At 47.0% G+C, this 17,704-nt stretch overlaps 1 protein-coding gene across 9 annotated transcripts in view; it reads left to right on the forward strand.

Moving 5' to 3' along the window:
- Positions 1 to 17,704, forward strand: part of CCDC28A (coiled-coil domain containing 28A) — a 414,393-nt gene that overhangs the window by 241,229 nt on the left and 155,460 nt on the right. The window lies entirely within an intron of this gene.

A 17,704-nucleotide genomic window follows, 5' to 3' on the forward strand; every position in this document is an offset into this window, starting at 1 on the left:
TCTGTGGTGCCTTGGGGCAGAGCATCCTTGTTCAGAATGTGACGAGTATTTATCCATGACAGTGAAAGCGTTTATCCATGACAGTGAAGGCCTTGAGGGAGCGCAGAGGGAAGCTGGAGAGAGGTAAGAACCAAAAGTCCATTACCCCTTCCAAACGCACTTCGTCTCCTCATCGCAAAAAACACTCCCGGTCACGTCTCGGAGCGGATAACGCCATTCATCCGCTGTGAAACATAGTAAGAAAAGGCTCCATAGATCGCCATCCACCTCATCCTCCAGCTCACCAGAGAGAGTTACATGTGCCACCAAATACAGTTCCCCGGCAGAGTGGGAAGAATTCCGCAAAAATATGCTAAAGGTGTTCGAGAGCGTGGCCTTGCCCCCCTCGAAGACACCTAGAGGCGATACCCCAGGAGTAAAGCCTGGCAAACATAAAAGCCGTGAGTCTTCAACCTCGGCGAGAGATACTCCTCGAGAGAGTGAAAAACCCTCCAGTCGAGAAAAAGCCTCTGTGACGCACAAGACGTCGTCACTATCGACTCATTGTCGAAAACCGTAGAAGCCCAAAACTACGGCATCAGCAATTCCATCGAAGGATAGGTCATCGACGCCGCGAGAGTCAACCCCCTCAGCGCCGTTCAGGACATTACCCTCGACAACTTTGTTGAAGACGTCGGCATTACAGTTGATTTCCGCAACGCTCTCCAAGCCTTTAACGGTTTCATCGAGGCAACTAATGTCTACGTTGAAGGTTTCCACTATTTCTGCACCAATAGTGACATCAATAGCTCCTACTTCATTTGAAAAAACATATGTTTCTCAATCTCGCTCAGATTACTTCAAAACTCTATCCTCTATTTATGAGGAGGGTGAAACGTCTGATGATGAAAGACCTTTTGGTCTGGAGCGTATAAGACCTCCTATCCCAGAAGAACTGGTCTCAGAAGAGTCCAGAATGAAACATCTGCAGGACTCCCTGCATGATGCAAGTGGGATTGATACTTCCCCGGAGATTGACTTTGGTAAGCCTGATCCAGGGGATCATGCAGAAGGCAATTACAGATTGCTCATGAATAGAGTGATGGAATATGTGGGGTGGTCTAGGCCCACACCTGTGTACTAGCAAGATGACCTAACCATATACTTGACAAGGGACCACAGGAGGACCCTATTGTCACCTTTCACAAGGTTTTGCATAAAAAAGGGTCTACCAACTTGGAGACACCGGATGTGATCCCTGCAGTCGCTAAAAGACTGACAGCTAAGTATAGGGCATCAACTGCAGATCCTCTATATCTGTCAAAATACCCAACTCCAGATAGTTTGGTTGTACAAGTTGCAACTTCTTCTGGAAAGCAGAATGCATACCCCACAATCCCGCAGGAGCATGATATTAAAAAGAAAGTTTTCTTGGCATGCAGCATGGCCTTATAGTCTGCCAATGCCACATGCACGCTGGCAAGGTTTAGCCAAACAGTTTGGGATTGTGTTTTAATGGCGGCTGACTATATCCATTAGGGGGAGGAAAGGGACGGTTTCTTGAACCTTATCAAGGATGGAAAGGATGCTATGTGCAAGTCCCTCCAAACCGTTCTCAACTCTGTTGACAGCATCGGCAGAGCCATAGTGGCTAGTACGGCAATCCGCAACCGCACATCTGCGGAAGTCGGAATTTGCCCCAGATGTACAGGCCAGGCTTCTGAATATGCCCTTTGACAGCACTCCTCTATTTGGTAAGAAAGCTGATGACAGTTTGGAGAAGCTGCAAACTTCGAAGGCGGTGGCCAAATCCCTTGGAGCTGCGATAAGACAAACTCTGAACCACCCCGCCGGTACGCCCTGGAGGGGCCGGTCCTTTCGCTATTATTCCGCATTCGGAAAAGGCAGAGGACAGCCAGCTCAACGAGGCCAGAGACGTTTTACCCGTGTGGACCGGGCAGAGGTACTAGAGCCGCAGCAGCAGGGGCTAGCTTACCCTCAGCCTCTGTGCCAGCCGCCTCAAAACCTCTCTGAGATCTTGTATCACAAAACAGCAGTAGGCGGCAGATTAACTCAACATCTGACAGAATTGCTGACTATTACTTCAGATGCCTAGGCATTAGAGACGATTGCCCAGGGTTGCTGCCTGCCTTTTCTACGCACCCCTCAGTCATCCACCGGGGAACAACTCTTTGGAGTTTCCAGTCCCGCTCCATATGCAGGAGATTCTAGACCTGCTATTGAACCGGTACCTGTAGCGGAGAGGAACAAGGGTTGGTACTCCCCTTATTTTCTATTTCTGAAAAAGGACAGATGAATGAGACCCATCTTGGACCTATGAGAATTGAACAAATTCCTCAGAAAGGACAGGTTCAAGATGGTTACCCTTTCTCAGATCTTTCAGGCTATCCTGCTTCAGGATACTTACTTTCATGTGCCAATCTATCACAAGCACAGAAAGTACCTGAGGTTCGCCATTGGCAGCTCTCAGTATCCGTTTCTGCCATTTGGGCTAACCTCCGCCTGAGGGTTTTCACCAAACTAATGGCGGTTGTGGCAGCGAGTCTCAGGAAAGGGGGGATTCACGTCTACCCCTACCTGGACGATTGGTTGATCAGGGCCAGTTCCCTGGAACAAGCCCTGCATCATCTAAACCATACCTGCCACTCCCTCCACAGGCTGGGCTTCTCCCTCAACTTTAAGAAGTCCCACATGAGACCATCACAAAGACTCCAGATGCATCCCTGGGAAAAGCCTCACCACCAGAGGTGAGGGCTCAAGACATTCTACAGATGGTGACAAAATTCCAAAATGCCCAACATCTCCCGGCCTTCGACTTTCTGAGGTTGCTCGGTCTGATGGCTGAGGGCAATCGGACTAGCTCTGAAGGCCTTTCTGCCCTCTGTACGGGGAAAGAATGTACTGATAATGACAGAAAACACAGTGGCTATGTACTACCGCAACAAAAGACGAGGTGCAAGGTCACTGCCACTGTGCAGTGAGGCAATGCAGCTCTGGTTCTGGGCAATACAAGAAGGAATCTCTCTGTCGGTGGTTCACCTAGCCGAAGAGAAGAACACTGCAGCGGACGCTCTGAGCAGGCAGAGCAGTCTCCCACGAGTATGAACAAGCTCAGGAAGTCCTTCAAGAGATCTTCACCCTTTGGGGAACCCCTCAAGTGGACCTGTTCGCGACCAGTGTCAATAGGAAGTGCGAACTATTCTGCTCAAGGGAATTTCCCCTGAGATGAGCTCTAGGAGACGCTTTTGTGGTGGACTGGGAATTTCCACTCCTGTATGCGTTTCCTCCAGTCCCCGTCATTCCACACGTAATAAGGTTGAGGCGGTTCAGGAAATCCATGATCCTAATTGCCCCGGATTGGGCCAGGAGAACGTGGTACCCGGACCTTCTACACATATCCATCTGTCCTCAAATTCGTCTTCCACAAAGAGAGGATCGTCTCTCGCAAGAGGAGGGTCAGGTTCTCCATCCCGATATCGGGACTCTCAGCCTTCACGCATGGTTTCTGAGAGGCTGAGATACAAGGATTGGGACCTCCCGAGTGATGTAATGGAGGATTTGCTTTCGGCCAGAAGGCCAGCAACCAAATCTTTAGACCAGAAGGCCAGCAGCCAAATCTTTATACCGCTGCCGTTGGAACAAGTTCTGCAGCTGGTGTAGAGATAAGAATGTTGACCCTTCATCTAATACCCCAATGGTGTTATCCTTCCTTTTGCATTTAGCAAATCTGGGACTCCAGATTGGCACAATAAAAGGTTACCTAGCAGAGCTGTCCATCTTCAAGCACACTGCTGAGGAACCCTCTTACTTTAAAACACCCTTGGTAATTCCATTTTTGAAGGTGCTAAATAATGTTTACCCCCCCCCCCCCCCATTCATTTCCCAAGTCCCCTTGTGGGACCTAAATTTGGTCTTAACATTTCTAAAGGGTACTCCTTTTGAACCCCTTCATTCGTGCATGTTGAGACTTCTTACTCTCAAAACTGTCTTTTTGGTGGCAATAACATCTGCCCGAAGGGTGAGTGAGCTACAGGCTTTATCCTGCAAGCCTCCTCACACTGTCTTTCACAAGGACAAGCTGGTTTTACAAGTCAAGCCTAACTTCCTCCCCAGATTGTTTCGTAATTTCATATCACCCAAAAAATAACATTGCCTTCCTTTTACCCTCCTCCTCATCCAGGGTGCGCCTTGAGTTTCTATATTAGCAGACTCGCAAAATTAAGGCAAACTGACCAATTATTTGTTGGTTACACAGGTCATAAACTGGGCCTAGCCATCACCAAGCAAACCATTTCTAGATGGATTATTCTAACTATTGTAGAATGTTACAAGTTGGCCGGTAAAGACCCTCCAGAGCAATTAGGAGCTCATTAGACCAGGGGTTATCGCAGCTTCATCAGCTCTTCAATGGGGAGTTCCATTAAAAGACATCTGTGCAGCTGCCACACGGTCGTCTGCACACACCTTTGCAAAATGTTAGTTTGGATTCTTCCACTAGCCAAGAGACTACATTTGGAAAGGCAGTATTGCATTATGTGCATACCTAAAAGAAATTAAGTTTTTACTCCCTCCTCCGATATACAAAAAAAAGATCAAAGATAAGGAATACGTGGGAGGACACAATCCATTCGAAGAACAAGTTACTTACCCATGGTAACGTTCTTTCGACTGGATTTTCCTCCCAGGGTAGTAACCGTATCATCCTGGACAGTACATAACACTTCAAAATGGAACTGAGCAATGGACGATGCGCGCGCTACCTATACCCATGATGATGTCGACGCCCCGACGAAGGCCTCCGAGGGACATCGACACGACAGGCGTCGACGCGCTGCGCCCTCTACTGGGGACATTTTTTTCCCGAAGCAGCAAGCTGGATATTGGAAATATCAAAGATGGGAAATACGTGGGAGGAACATCCAGTCGAAAGACCGTTACCATGGGTAAGTAACTTGTTCTTCTGTCACGCTTTCATGTTCAATGATGACTAATTGAAACAGATATTTAACAATGCCCAGATTTGAAAACGGCACTTAAGCCGAAACACATGTTATCACAAGGGAAAGCCCATGAGGGTGGAATGTTTTTTCACTTTGAAATATTCACTAATAGAATGAGGAAACTTTCTATTTAAACTTGGCGCCCGTCTTTGAGTATATACACAAGATATCTATAAATTGGAGTTGAGTTTTTCTCTGCATTACTCCAAAGGCGCGACAAAGAAGTACACACATAAAGAACCAAGTCGCTGGACTTTCCAAATTGGTATAAGAAAACAGCACTTCAAATAGGAATGCTATCATTCTCAGCTCACCTTGCACACTCAGCGGTGCAAGTAGACAAATGCTGCACCTACCTGGTGGCCATCAGAGCCTTCCTGAACTCTGAGGAGGAGGTCTTCTCATCCTCCAACCTGGTGGTTAAGACATCTGGCGGGCCTCACCAGGCTCTACCCGCCTATCAAGAAGCCACACCCTCTGGGTTCCTCAACATAGTTTTGGGCGCCTTGGCGCATAAACCAATTGAGCCAAAGTTGTCCGCGGATATCAAGCTAGTCAAGAAAGGGAGAACCTGGATGCCCCCATAACTTTAGAGGAATTGGAGACGGTGGTGTTACACCTGTCCACGTGCAAGGCCCCGAGGACGGATGGCCCCCGATCAAATTCTACAAAACATACAGGCTGGAGGTGCTACCCCCACTGCTAGCAATGTTAAATGAGGCCTTCGAGAGTGGGACCCTGCCGGAATCCCTGAGGGAGGCAATCATCCCGCTCATTAAACCCGACAAACCAAGCATGGATTGTGGTTCATACAGACCCCTGTCCATGTTAAATCAGGCTAGCAAAATCCTAACAGTGCTTGCTAACCGATTGGAAAAGGTGATTACCAAACTCATACACCCTGACCAAACGGGTTATGTCCCAGGCAGGAACATAACTAATAACCACAGAAGGTTGCACCATGTCATAGAACAGGCTAAGAATGACCCTGGTGAAATAGCGATAGTCTCACTAGACGCAGTGAAGGCCTTCGACTCGGTAAGGTGGCCATGGATGCTGGCGGCCCTGAAGGAGTACAGGATGGGGCGAGAGTACCTGCGCTGGGTAAAAATGGTGTACAGCTCCCCAAGAGCCAGGGTGAAAACAGGGGCGATAATATCGGACAAATGGCAGCTCTGCAGAGGCACGAGACAGGGATGCCCATGGTCCCCGATGCTGTACATCCTGGCTCTGGAATCATTGGCTATCTGCCTAAGACAGCAATATGAGGATATAGGGGTACATACTAAAGGGGACCGCACCTGATATCGCTGTACGCGACGATATGCTGCTACATCTGCGCTTCCCAGAGGAGAACTTGGAATATGTCCTAGAGGTGATGGAGAACTACGCCACCCTCTCGGGCATAACAGTAAACCCAGAAAAGTCATGCATGTTCCCCCTGGGCAGGTACACGGGAGCCCCACAGGGTGGTTTGCCCATTTTGCGGATACCATGGCAGACCAGAACATTCCGCTACTTGGGGATAAATATATACCACACGATCGCAGATGAGAACAAACATAACACAGACAGGGCGGTGGAGGGCATCAATAACAGCATGCAGTTCTGGGCAAAACCCCCCACTAGCAATGGTGGGGTGGGCGGCCCTGCTCAAGATGGTGGTCCTACCCAGGCTGTTACATTACTTCGCAAATATCCCGAGTATGCTGCCTAGACGCTTCTTCACCAAACTCCAGATCCTGTGTCGGGGCTTCCTATGGCATAACTCTCGGAACAGATTAGCCCTATGGAAATTGCAGAATACGTACGATCGGGCTGGCATCAATTTGCAGAACTTTGAGATTTATCACCTGGCAGGGCTGTTACAATATGTGGTTAAATGGCTGTCGGAAGAAGAGACGGCGAATCTAGACTACTCAGGGGCGAATGCGAACCCTACTTTCTGAAAGAACTCATATGGCTACCTAAATCAAAGATGATAGGCCGCCCGGGACTGCTGGTAGTGGGCTGGGAGACATGGCGCAAGGCGTGCCGGATGGTGGGTACCCCGGCCCCTAGGTCCCCGCAGGTGCCACAGGTGGCGCTATGCGGAGTGGACGAGCAACTAAGGAAGGGGATCCGGAAATACTTGGAACCGGTGGGCCTGGCGACCCTGGGAGATATATGGCAGGAGGGGAAGGCACTGGATTTTCAGGCCATAGTAGAGGACACAGGAGTAGTGGGCAGTACATCACGTACACCAGAATCATCAAACGGGTAATGGAGACATGGTGCGAGGCAGCACTAGCGGAGCCGCCGAACACTGCATAGAGACGATGTATGACATCTTGGAGGGAGGGCATGAAATATCCCGGATATATGAAGTAATGATGTCTAGAGTGTGCAAGGAGCTGCCCCAGTTAAGAAAAGAGTGGGAGGAAGAGGCGGGAGAGCCCATGCAAGACGGGCAGTGGGAGAGAGCCCAGAGATACCACAAAAAAGTGTCCAGAAACGCAAGGCTGCAGCAGATGCAGTTGTATGTCACCCACAGGGCATACATGACCCCCCAAAGGATAGCCAGATTTGGAGGCCCAGGGGTACAAAAATGCCCCAAGTGTGGGGAGATGGACGTGGGGATGATCCATATGTTCTGGGCCTGCCCAGGGGCAGGGAGATTTTGGGGGGAGGTCCAGCTACGACGTTCTGAGAAGGGGATACATTTCGAGGTGGAATCAGTGTGGGCATGCATGCTGGGGGGTTTCGCTAGACACGGAACTTAAAACATGTCTGGAAACTTAAGGACCTAGCATACATCCTGGCCAAGAGGAGAATAGCAATGGGGTGGAAACAGGCTCATAGACCCAGATTGGAAGTGTGGTGGAATGACCTCCTGAAATGGGCGGATGCCGAGACCATGGCGTGGTACGAGGCAGTCAGCAGGGGGTGGGGGGGAGTGGGCCCACTTATAGCCTGCAGGCAAATGGTTGCCACACTGACGGGATCTTCCAGCATTGAGTCCAACGGAAGTGACACCATTGAGAATGAGGAGGGGGACTAGCCCCCAGATTAGATATATTTGAAGGGAAGAGCGAAGTAATGAGAGAAGCTCGAGTTAGAAGGGAGGGAGGGAGGGGGGGGGGAGGACTGTAAACGGTATCATGAAACAATCGCTATGTTGGAATACTTGCAACAGTCGGGTGTGATGGTTATGTTTTGTGTGTTGTGAAAACCAATAAAATATTTTTTAAAAAATAAATCAAGCTAGTCACCATTAAGACAGCTCTCCTGGTGGGTCTTACTCTGCATGCAGGGTCAGTGAAATTCTGGAACTGGTGGCGTCAGAGCCTTACACTACTTTTGATAAGTACAAGGTGGTGCTTAGAACTCTCCCTACCTTTTTACCTAAGGTAGTCTCCTCGTTTCACCTGAATGAGGAGATTGTGCTATCCACTTTCTTTGCAGACCCTAAGGACGAAGCTCAGAGGGTACTGCACTATCTAGATCAGGGGTCTCCAACCTTTATGTTGGCGTAAGATACTTTCAGTTGGGGGGCCAACAGCGAGAGCTGCTTGCGGGTGATATCGGTGGTCGGGGTTGTTTTATTTTGCTGTAATTCTCCCTTTATAAATATAGGGAATAACATATCCCTTCACGTGTATGTTAATAAGTTCAAAAATCTCTTTATTGCATTCTTTTTTATTAGAACTTCTCATAAAAAGACTTTAACAATGTAGGAAAATGAGACATTCAGTGTGAAGGATGGCACTGCATGCCATCCACCAGTGCTCTGTAGTCGGGTGTATAACTTGATACAGCAACTCGGATGGAGTCACTAAGATGCTCATAGGTCAGGCGGGTTCGAAATTTCGATTTGATGAAGTTCATATCTGAAAATGCAGATTCACAGAGATAGGTGGAACCAAACAGAGAAGTCACTTTTAATGCTGCTGTGCAAATGTTACTGTACTCCTTGTGATCAACAAGGCTCCAGAAATTGGTGTGAGATTGTCTGCTTTTCAACTGCAGGCTGACAATCTCCATTTCCATAGCACAACTGTTCAGGTTAAACAGCTCACCCATTTGTTCTGGAAGTTCACAAACATTGACTTCCATGAAGGGGTTTGCGATGAACATCACACACGGTTCAATCCTTTCGAAATCCCTGAACCGGTCACTGAACTCTTCCTTAAGCCTGCTCAGGAGACTGCTGTATTTGTCTATGTTCAGGAGTTCAGGACTAGCTGTATGCTCTGTCAACATTTGCATTACAGAAGGGAAATGATGCATTTTCATTTTCACCACTTGTTCAGTGAAAAGGTTAAGTTTTGACTTAAACGTCTTTACTGCGCTTATCATGTCAGCAATGGTTTTACCCTTTCCTTGTAGTTCACGGTTCAGGGTATTTAATTTCTCAGTAACATCTGCCAGAAATGCCAAATCAAGTCGCCAAGAAATGCTGCATAATTGGCCGATGTCTTCATTTCTTGACCTCATGAAGTCTTTGATTTCTGGCAAAAGTGAAAGAAAGCGACGTAGTATTTTCCCCCTGCTAAGCCATCGGATTTCCTTGCGTAGCAACAGATCACTAGGTGTGGCAGATAGTTCTTCCAGGAATATTTTGAACATTCTGTGCTGTTTGGCCTTTGCACGAATTGAATTAATATTTCGCACAACAGGTGCCATTACGTGATCAAACCCCATCACTTTGGCACATATTGCCTGCTGGTGGATAAGGCAGTGGTAGTGCAGTAATGGAGGGAAATCAGGGTCTGCTTTACACTACGCAACAAAGCCAGAATGACGCCCAGTCATTGCTGGTGCACCATCGGTTGTTATTGCCACCAACTTGTTCAATGGAATTTTTGTTTTGACAAAATCATTCTTGACCTCGTTGTAGATATCAACACCTCTGGTTGAGGATTTCAGAGGCAACAAGGCCAAGAATTTCTCTTTGTTGGTGAAGTCTTCAAACACCATTCGAGCAAACGGTGCTAGCTGGGCAGTATCACTTGCATCAACCGATTCATCACACTGAATGGAGAAAAAACTGCATATGCTAAAATCTTTTCTAATTGCCCCATCACATTGGCAGATAGTGCAGATACCCTCCTTGCCATTGTGTTTGCACCTAACTGCACATCTGAAATGGCAGACATAATGTCAGGGAAGTTTTTAAAATATTTTAATACTGACTCAGCCATGAGAGCCATCGCACCTTTCACAACTGCACCATCTGTAAAAGTGCATTTGTGTTTTGCCAAATAATGTGCAACTTTGAGGGATGCCTCTGTTGCAGCATTTGCTTTCTTTGCAGGTTGGGTGAAAAATGATTGTTGCGTCTGCAGGGCAGCTTTTAGTTCAGCTACTTTTTGGGATCGCAGACGGCTTCCTTTAGGAAAGTTCTTTTCATATTGTGTATGCATTGTCCCAAAATGCCTCTCGACATTACTCTTTTTTTCCCACTGCAACTTTGGCACTGCAGATTAAACACACACACTTCCCTTTTACGCTTGCGAAAAAGAAATCGGTCTCCCACTCTTGATGAAAATGATACGTCTTCTGCGTTTTGTTGGATGATCCGCCTACTTCTGCATCCATGATTTCAACAAGTATCGTTTCGTTTGTACGTTTCTTTTGGGACTGCACGTGCAATGTAATCCTAGGAGGATTTCAATGTGTTATTATGGTTTTAAAAATAATTGAGCACACACAATTCTGCTTAGTCCAAAAATAAAAACCAGTGCCATTTAGCAAATTCGCAATTCCTAAGAATATTAACTTTGTGGCATGCACCTATGCCAAGTCACCGAATCTAGCCAAGGATGATGAAGGTCAAAGCCTACTTTGTTGAATGCCCTTAAAAGTCATAAAGTCAAAATTATTGATTAAAAATATTATCACAGCAGAAAAGTTATGTTGGCCCTGATACAGTCTGTCCTCTATGCAACTACAAGAGAGCCAGTGCAACAATAAGCCAATTTTAGCCTTTAGTCTGCTGTGAAAGGAGATGCGCGAGTATTTGTTGCGTTTACTAGGAAGGATCGCGGCTGGTATGTGCGCCTCTATCACCCCACATTTGTCATATGTTGCTGCACCCCCTCTTGTACCTCTGCAGCAGGCGCTCAATCCAGGACAGACAGTGAGCCCTCATATCTTGTGCGTTTTAAGCAGAGACGTGGTTGTTTTAAACCACAGGAGTTTTTGCTAATGCTGGTGTCAGTAAAAAAGTAACATTGAATTCATGTAAACGTCCCCTCGGGGCACCAGGGACCACTTCCCACACCCCATTCAGAATCCTTTCAATTCTACGATGGAACATGTTCCACTCCAGAGGTTTTAAGACTTGCTTTCCAACTTGCAAGAGAACTAACTTGCTTCTGGAATCAAACTGGCCACACTATTGTTTTCTAAATCTGCATCTAACACTTTCATAGGAAAAATAATTATTTCTAAACTCATAAATGCTGCTTAAACTTGCATTCACTGTTTCTTTTTTTTGTCAGACTACCACACAAATACCCCGTCATTTTTGTGCCCCTTCCTTTGTGTTTTATCACAGGTTACATTTATAAAGATGGTATATGCGTGACAAACTGCTTAATCACATATAAATGCTTCTGTTGGGCTGACAGCAGTTATTAGGAAATTTAAACTGTGAGTTCATGGGTGCCAACTTTTGATTTTCACTACAGGGGTAGAAATCCCCTACCCTCCCTCTCCCCTGAATATAAGCAAGCGACCAGCCCAACCCATTCCTTGGCCAAACATTTTATAGGAATTTCAAAAGTCATACAATAACAAGCAGTTTTTTTATATTTAACATCTCAGCAACAGTCTCTCAACCTGCTGAGCTACCCTGGTAACCTTCTACTGTAGAGTGTGTCTATTGATCCCTTAATGTACGCAAAAATCACAATATTACCAACTGTATTTTGGGTGCACCCCAGCCAGGGAAGTGATTTAAAGTGGAACTGATGCAGTGTGGAGTTTGGAAAGAAGCAGCATGAAAGAAGTTGCCCCCTTTTAAAACTTCTATTTTGCCTGGGACCGACTAGGCTGCAGCTATGAATCGAAACGGCAGGGCTCTAAGCACACATAAATGGACTTATTCCATCACTGTCTCACAACTTGAAGATCTAGTAAAGTTTCTAGAACTCCAGAAGCAGATGGTACATGCAATTATCTATGTATAATGTATCCCACTATCTGGGCTGAGGCTTTGCATACTGGCTATGCTGGACGTGCCAGCTAAAATATTTGCCTGTGTCTTGCTTAACAAACTAAACGCTTGGAATACTACATCTGGTGTTATTCCCAAAAATCAAACTGGTTTTCTGAAAAATCATAGTACTCTGGACAATATTTTGACATTAGTCTCGGTCGTTGAATCAGCTTGGAAAACTCAAAGCCAGAGCCCTGGGCTGACTTCCAGTTATGTGAGTTACTATTAGAAACGGCTGGGCTCTGGCGAGGAAGTCCCGAGGGGGCTTTCTCTCCAGAGCCCTGCCTTGTAAAAATAGCTCAAAAGAGTGAAAATGAGCCCAGCATGTACAAGCATGCACCAGCTGCACTTGTGCTAGCCATTAAACGGGAATGCATACCGAAAATCCACGCTGCATAGAGAAAGTGTTAGAGCCAGCCACCATCCCTACAGTGTTGGCTGTGCTCTCAGCAATAGTCTTGTAAAGTTCAAACCACCTAGCATCACATTTATGAACAATAGCCCTTAGCTGACAGCAATATCTGGCACTTCTATCTTCAATAATCCTGTAAGTTGAAACAGGGCACTAATGTTACCCCAATATTACACCAGTCCATGCGCACCTGGAGAAAAAAGTTGACACTACCACCTTACTGCCACATTGGAACGATAGAGGCCTTTTCCTTCGTATTAGCCCTCATTTCACGTTAAGAATCCTATAGGTTTTGATAGCAATGATTGGATGTACTAAAAGTGTGTCATTTGCAGTGAGTCCAATGTGGTAAACCCATAAGCACATTGGTCCCGAGGGGGCTTGCTCGCCAGAGCCCTGCCTTCTAAAAATAGCTGTCATGATCTCTGCTTCCAAAAGGTCAGGGTTTTCCCAACTCCCTTGGAAGCAGATCCATAACCCAGGTTCCGAGTGCCAACCAGTCCCAATTGGGACCTTTTGGACCCAGTCCTGGCGCCAGTGGCACCAGGCTCATAAATATGCCCAGTCCCAGCGCTGGAAGCGCCGGGCTCATAATGCTTGGGTGGACTTACCTGCAGCAGACCATGCTGCTTACTTGCCTGCCAGTTGAGCCTCTGATCCTCTTCTGTTTGGAACTACTTTTCCTGTTGGGTGGGGCAGGAGCCACTCCCTAGGTTCAGAACACTGGAACTCTTCTGGAAAGCAGGAACTCTTTTCTTACCTAGGCGTGGCTATGGAAGGAGACACCTAAGCACTACAGGAGGCTATTTAAACCACACCCGATGGATGAATCTTGCTTTGCGTTATTCTGCATCCTCTGCAGCAGAACGCTCATCGTGTCTTCTGCATCTGATCCTGGGCCTAAGGAAAAAGGCTTACCATCCTGAATCCAGTCTTCAGCAACACCTATAAAGACAAGAAAGAACAGGTTAGCATTACGGTCTTCAGTGACAGCGCTTCACTTACCTGGTCCATCGGCTGTCACCAACGCCTCGCGCTGCATTCCGGCATCTGAAAGACAAAGGCTTACCTACTCTTCGTGCGCTCCGGAGGTCTTCGCACTGCATTCCGGCATCTGAAAGACAAAAGCTTACCAACTCTTCGCACGCTCCGGAGGCCTTCGGCGCTGCATCCCGCATCTGAAAGACAAAACAAGGTGCGTTTAAAGACATTGGGGAACGTTAATACTCACGTGCCATTACTCCTTTCCACATCTAACCCAGTGGGTATTCCGGCACCCTGCAGCCGCTCTGAACTTGTACCTGCAAAATAAAAAGACAGTTGGAGCGCATCGTGAAGCAGGCAACAAGCGCTTACTTACGTGCTTCCAGGCGCTTCTATTCATCACACGGGCTCCATCTTCAACTCACTTCAGCCCGTCATCCGCCATCGCCGGAACCCTGCAAAACAAGAGACATCATTACTAAAGACTTTTAAAGACATTAGAATTACTCGAAACTTACCGTTCGTGCAGTAAACGACGGACAGCAGTCCTCTGAAGTCAAGAGGCCTGCTCCCCTTATCCAGTGAAGAAACTGGTTACAGCATCCTGCCCCGAGGCAGATGGAGAGCACGGCGTTCACTTACCTAAGGTGAGAGCGTTAACCTTTGGGGTTCTACAGGAGAAAAGAAAGGGAAGAAGAGAGAGACATTCAATAACCCAGTTCATTAATCCCATATTTTCTATCTGCAGACATCTTACCCTTCGAGTCAGACATACAGTGCACAGAGGTCCAGCCCAAAGAGCCAGCCGTGTGTTACACATCACCTTTGAAGATACGGTATACGCCCAGTCAAGACCGGCGCCTCTACGGGAATCGGGTGAGCGTTACAGAACGCAAAGCCTACCGCAAAACTCCCGTCCAGGCGCTATGGAAACCTCGGATACTGACCAGCTAGCCCAGTTACTTGGGGAACTAAGGGCAGAAGTGCATGCAGCCCGTCAGGAAACGAACGCTCTAAGAAGGGAACTGATTATTTCCAAGGAGCGAACCGATGATCTCGCTAGACAATTGCTACAGTCTCAAGCCGGACAGACCCCGTTACCCGCATCTGGGGGAAATCTTCCTTCTACATCCTCTATGAATCCAGTGCAGATCAACCTATCTGGGAATGTACCTCTGGCTCCGCCCGAACGATTTTCTGGTGACCCAAAGAGGTTTGCAGTATTTATCAATCAGTGCCGGTTGCATTGCTTATGCCGGCCAGCAGCCTTTCCAACTGATCAAGCTAAAGTAGCTTTCGTACCTTAGTGGCAATGCGGCAGACTGGTTGATCCCTCTAGTAAATCAAGATGATCCGGTCCTCCATGATTTTCAAGCTTTTCAGCTCAGTATGGAAAAACTGTTCGCAAGACATTCACAGGGGCAGGCCTTGGACAATGAGCTTCTTTCGTTGCGACAAGGTAATCAAGACCTTTTGGCTTATATTGCGTCTTTCAACAGACTGATAGTGGAAACTCAATGGCCTGAGGATAAAAGGATTACGCTGTTTTATAGAGGTCTACGTGGAGAGCTCCAAGATGTGTTAGCCCAAGTAGTGAATCCCCCACAAGATTGTTCGGACTATATAGACTTAGTCGTTCAAATAGATCACAGACTGCAGAACAGGAAGGCCGATCGTTCCAAGTTTGATGCTCGAGTATTTTCCAAACCGCCAACTCCTTCCAAAGGAGTAGACTCTGGGGAACCCATGCAAATAGGGGGCCTGGAAGGTCCTCTAACACAAAAGGAGCGGGAAAGGAGAAAACAGTTGCAATTATGCCTCTATTGCGGAAACTCAGGGCACTTTCTTCGAGACTGTCCGGTGAAACCTGCCAAGAAGGCAGTAGGAGCTGCAGTTACCAAAGTTACAAACTCTGAGCAGGGAAACGACCTCGCCCGACAAGAATAGAGGTCCTCTTGCCGAGCGTGAAAACCAGTTCCGTGACCTCGCATTTCGTGATACCTATGGTCCTCATTAGCCCTGATAATCCGGATCGATTACATGCAATTGAAGCTTACGTCGACAGCGGTGCCATCGGCAATTATGTGGATCATGAAATGGTTTTGAGGATGAATCTAACTCTTTGTCCCAAGGCTGTAAAGGACGTCATTACTACGGTGGATGGAACGGAGATAGCCTCCGGACCAGTAACGCATACCACTCAAGAAGTGACGCTAGTAAGTCAAGATGGACACCATGAGAAGATCGTGTTCGATGTGATCAAGGCTCCTCAGTTTCAGATTATTCTAGGAATACCTTGGTTAGAGAAACACAATCCTCTGATCGATTGGCGAGCAAGAACGGTCCAGTTTCCAGAATGTGTCTCTACTTGTCACCCTCCACCTGGTGTTGCACTGGCAGCAATTTCTTCAGAAACTCCCCAGTTACCTCCCGAATACCTAGAATACCAAGATGTTTTCCGGAAGGATCAGGCTAACTCTCTACCTCCTCATAGGTCTTATGACTGCCAGATAGACCTGATACCTAGATCTACTCCTCCTTGTAGTAGAATTTATGCCCTCACCGAGCCTGAGAACCTTCACCTTCGACAATACCTGGATCAATACCTGGCAAATGGGTTTATTCGTCCTTCCAAGTCCCCTGCTTCTTCAGCTTTGTTCTTCGTTCCAAAAAGGAAAGGAGACCTTAGAACTTGTATAGATTATCGCTCCCTGAACCAGATCACCGTCAAGAATAGATATCCGTTACCTTTGATCCCTGAACTCCTGGACCAGGTCAGAAAAGCATGCATATACACAAAGCTGGATCTTAGAGGAGCCTACCACTTGGTACGAGTAAAAGATGGCGATGAATGGAAGACGGCCTTCTGCACCAAATATGGGCTATTTGAATATCAGGTCATGCCCTTCGGACTTTGCAATGCCCCGGCCGCCTTTCAATATTTTATGAACGATGTCCTCAGAGAGCTCATAGACGTGTGTGTTGTTGTTTACATTGACGACATCCTCGTTTATTCTTCATCGGAATCTGAACATCGGAAACATGTGAAAATGGTCCTCGAAAGATTGAGTCAACACAAACTTTTCGCTAAGTTGGAAAAATGTGTTTTCAACGTGACTGAAGTTGAATTCTTGGGATTCATATTATCACCTAGCGGAGTGCGTATGGATTCAAAGAAGGTCGATGCAGTTCTCAAATGGCCATCACCATCCTCCGTAAAAGGTGTGCAAAGCATGTTAGGCTTCGCTAACTTTTACCGCAGGTTTATCCCCGAATTTTCTCGAATAGTCCAGCCCATCACTGCCTTGTTAAAGAAAAACAAACGTTTTGAATGGTCTACCGAGGCGGAACAAGCTTTCCAGGATTTGAAGACTAAATTTATCTCTGCACCAATCTTAAAACACCCTCGCCCCGAACTCCCCTACATCATGGAAACTGATGCTTCAAGCCTTGCCATGGGGGCAGTTCTATCACAAAAGGACCCGGTAACCAATCAGTTGCATCCCGTGGCATTTTGGTCCCGCAAATTCTCGCCTCCTGAAATCAATTACACGATTACTGACAAGGAACTTCTGGCTATCAAGTCTGCCTTTAAGGCTTGGCGGCATTATCTGCTGGGGGCCCGACACACCGTTACTGTGATTACGGATCACCGAAACCTGCAATATTTGAAAACCGCAAAAGCCCAATCCTCTAGACAACTCCGTTGGGCATTATTCTTTGCCGAGTTTGACTTCATAATTACCTATCGACCTGGTACAAAAAACGGTAAAGCTGATGCCCTTTCTCGGATGGGAGTGGAAGAAAACTTGATCAACCCTAAACCTGTACCAATCATTCCCGAACAAAGAATTCTGGGTGTAATCGCCACACAATCCATAGAGGAAGTTAAGGATGAAGCCAGGCAACTTGTAACTCCAGCAGACATACAGAATTGGCATCTGCAGGGAAAGGACTTTGCAGTAAAGGACAACTTATTGTATTTCCAAGAACGATTATACCTGCCCAGCACAGATTTACAGAAAAAAGTAATCTCTTGTTATCACGATTCTTTAATGGAAGGACATCCCGGTATGGCCAAGACCTCAGAAAAGATCAAGCGCT

The sequence above is a fragment of the Ambystoma mexicanum genome, chromosome 4q, assembly GCF_040938575.1.
Source record: "Ambystoma mexicanum isolate Mex_15411 chromosome 4q, UKY_AmexF1_1, whole genome shotgun sequence".
In the NCBI taxonomy this organism is placed as follows: Eukaryota; Metazoa; Chordata; class Amphibia; order Caudata; family Ambystomatidae; genus Ambystoma; species Ambystoma mexicanum.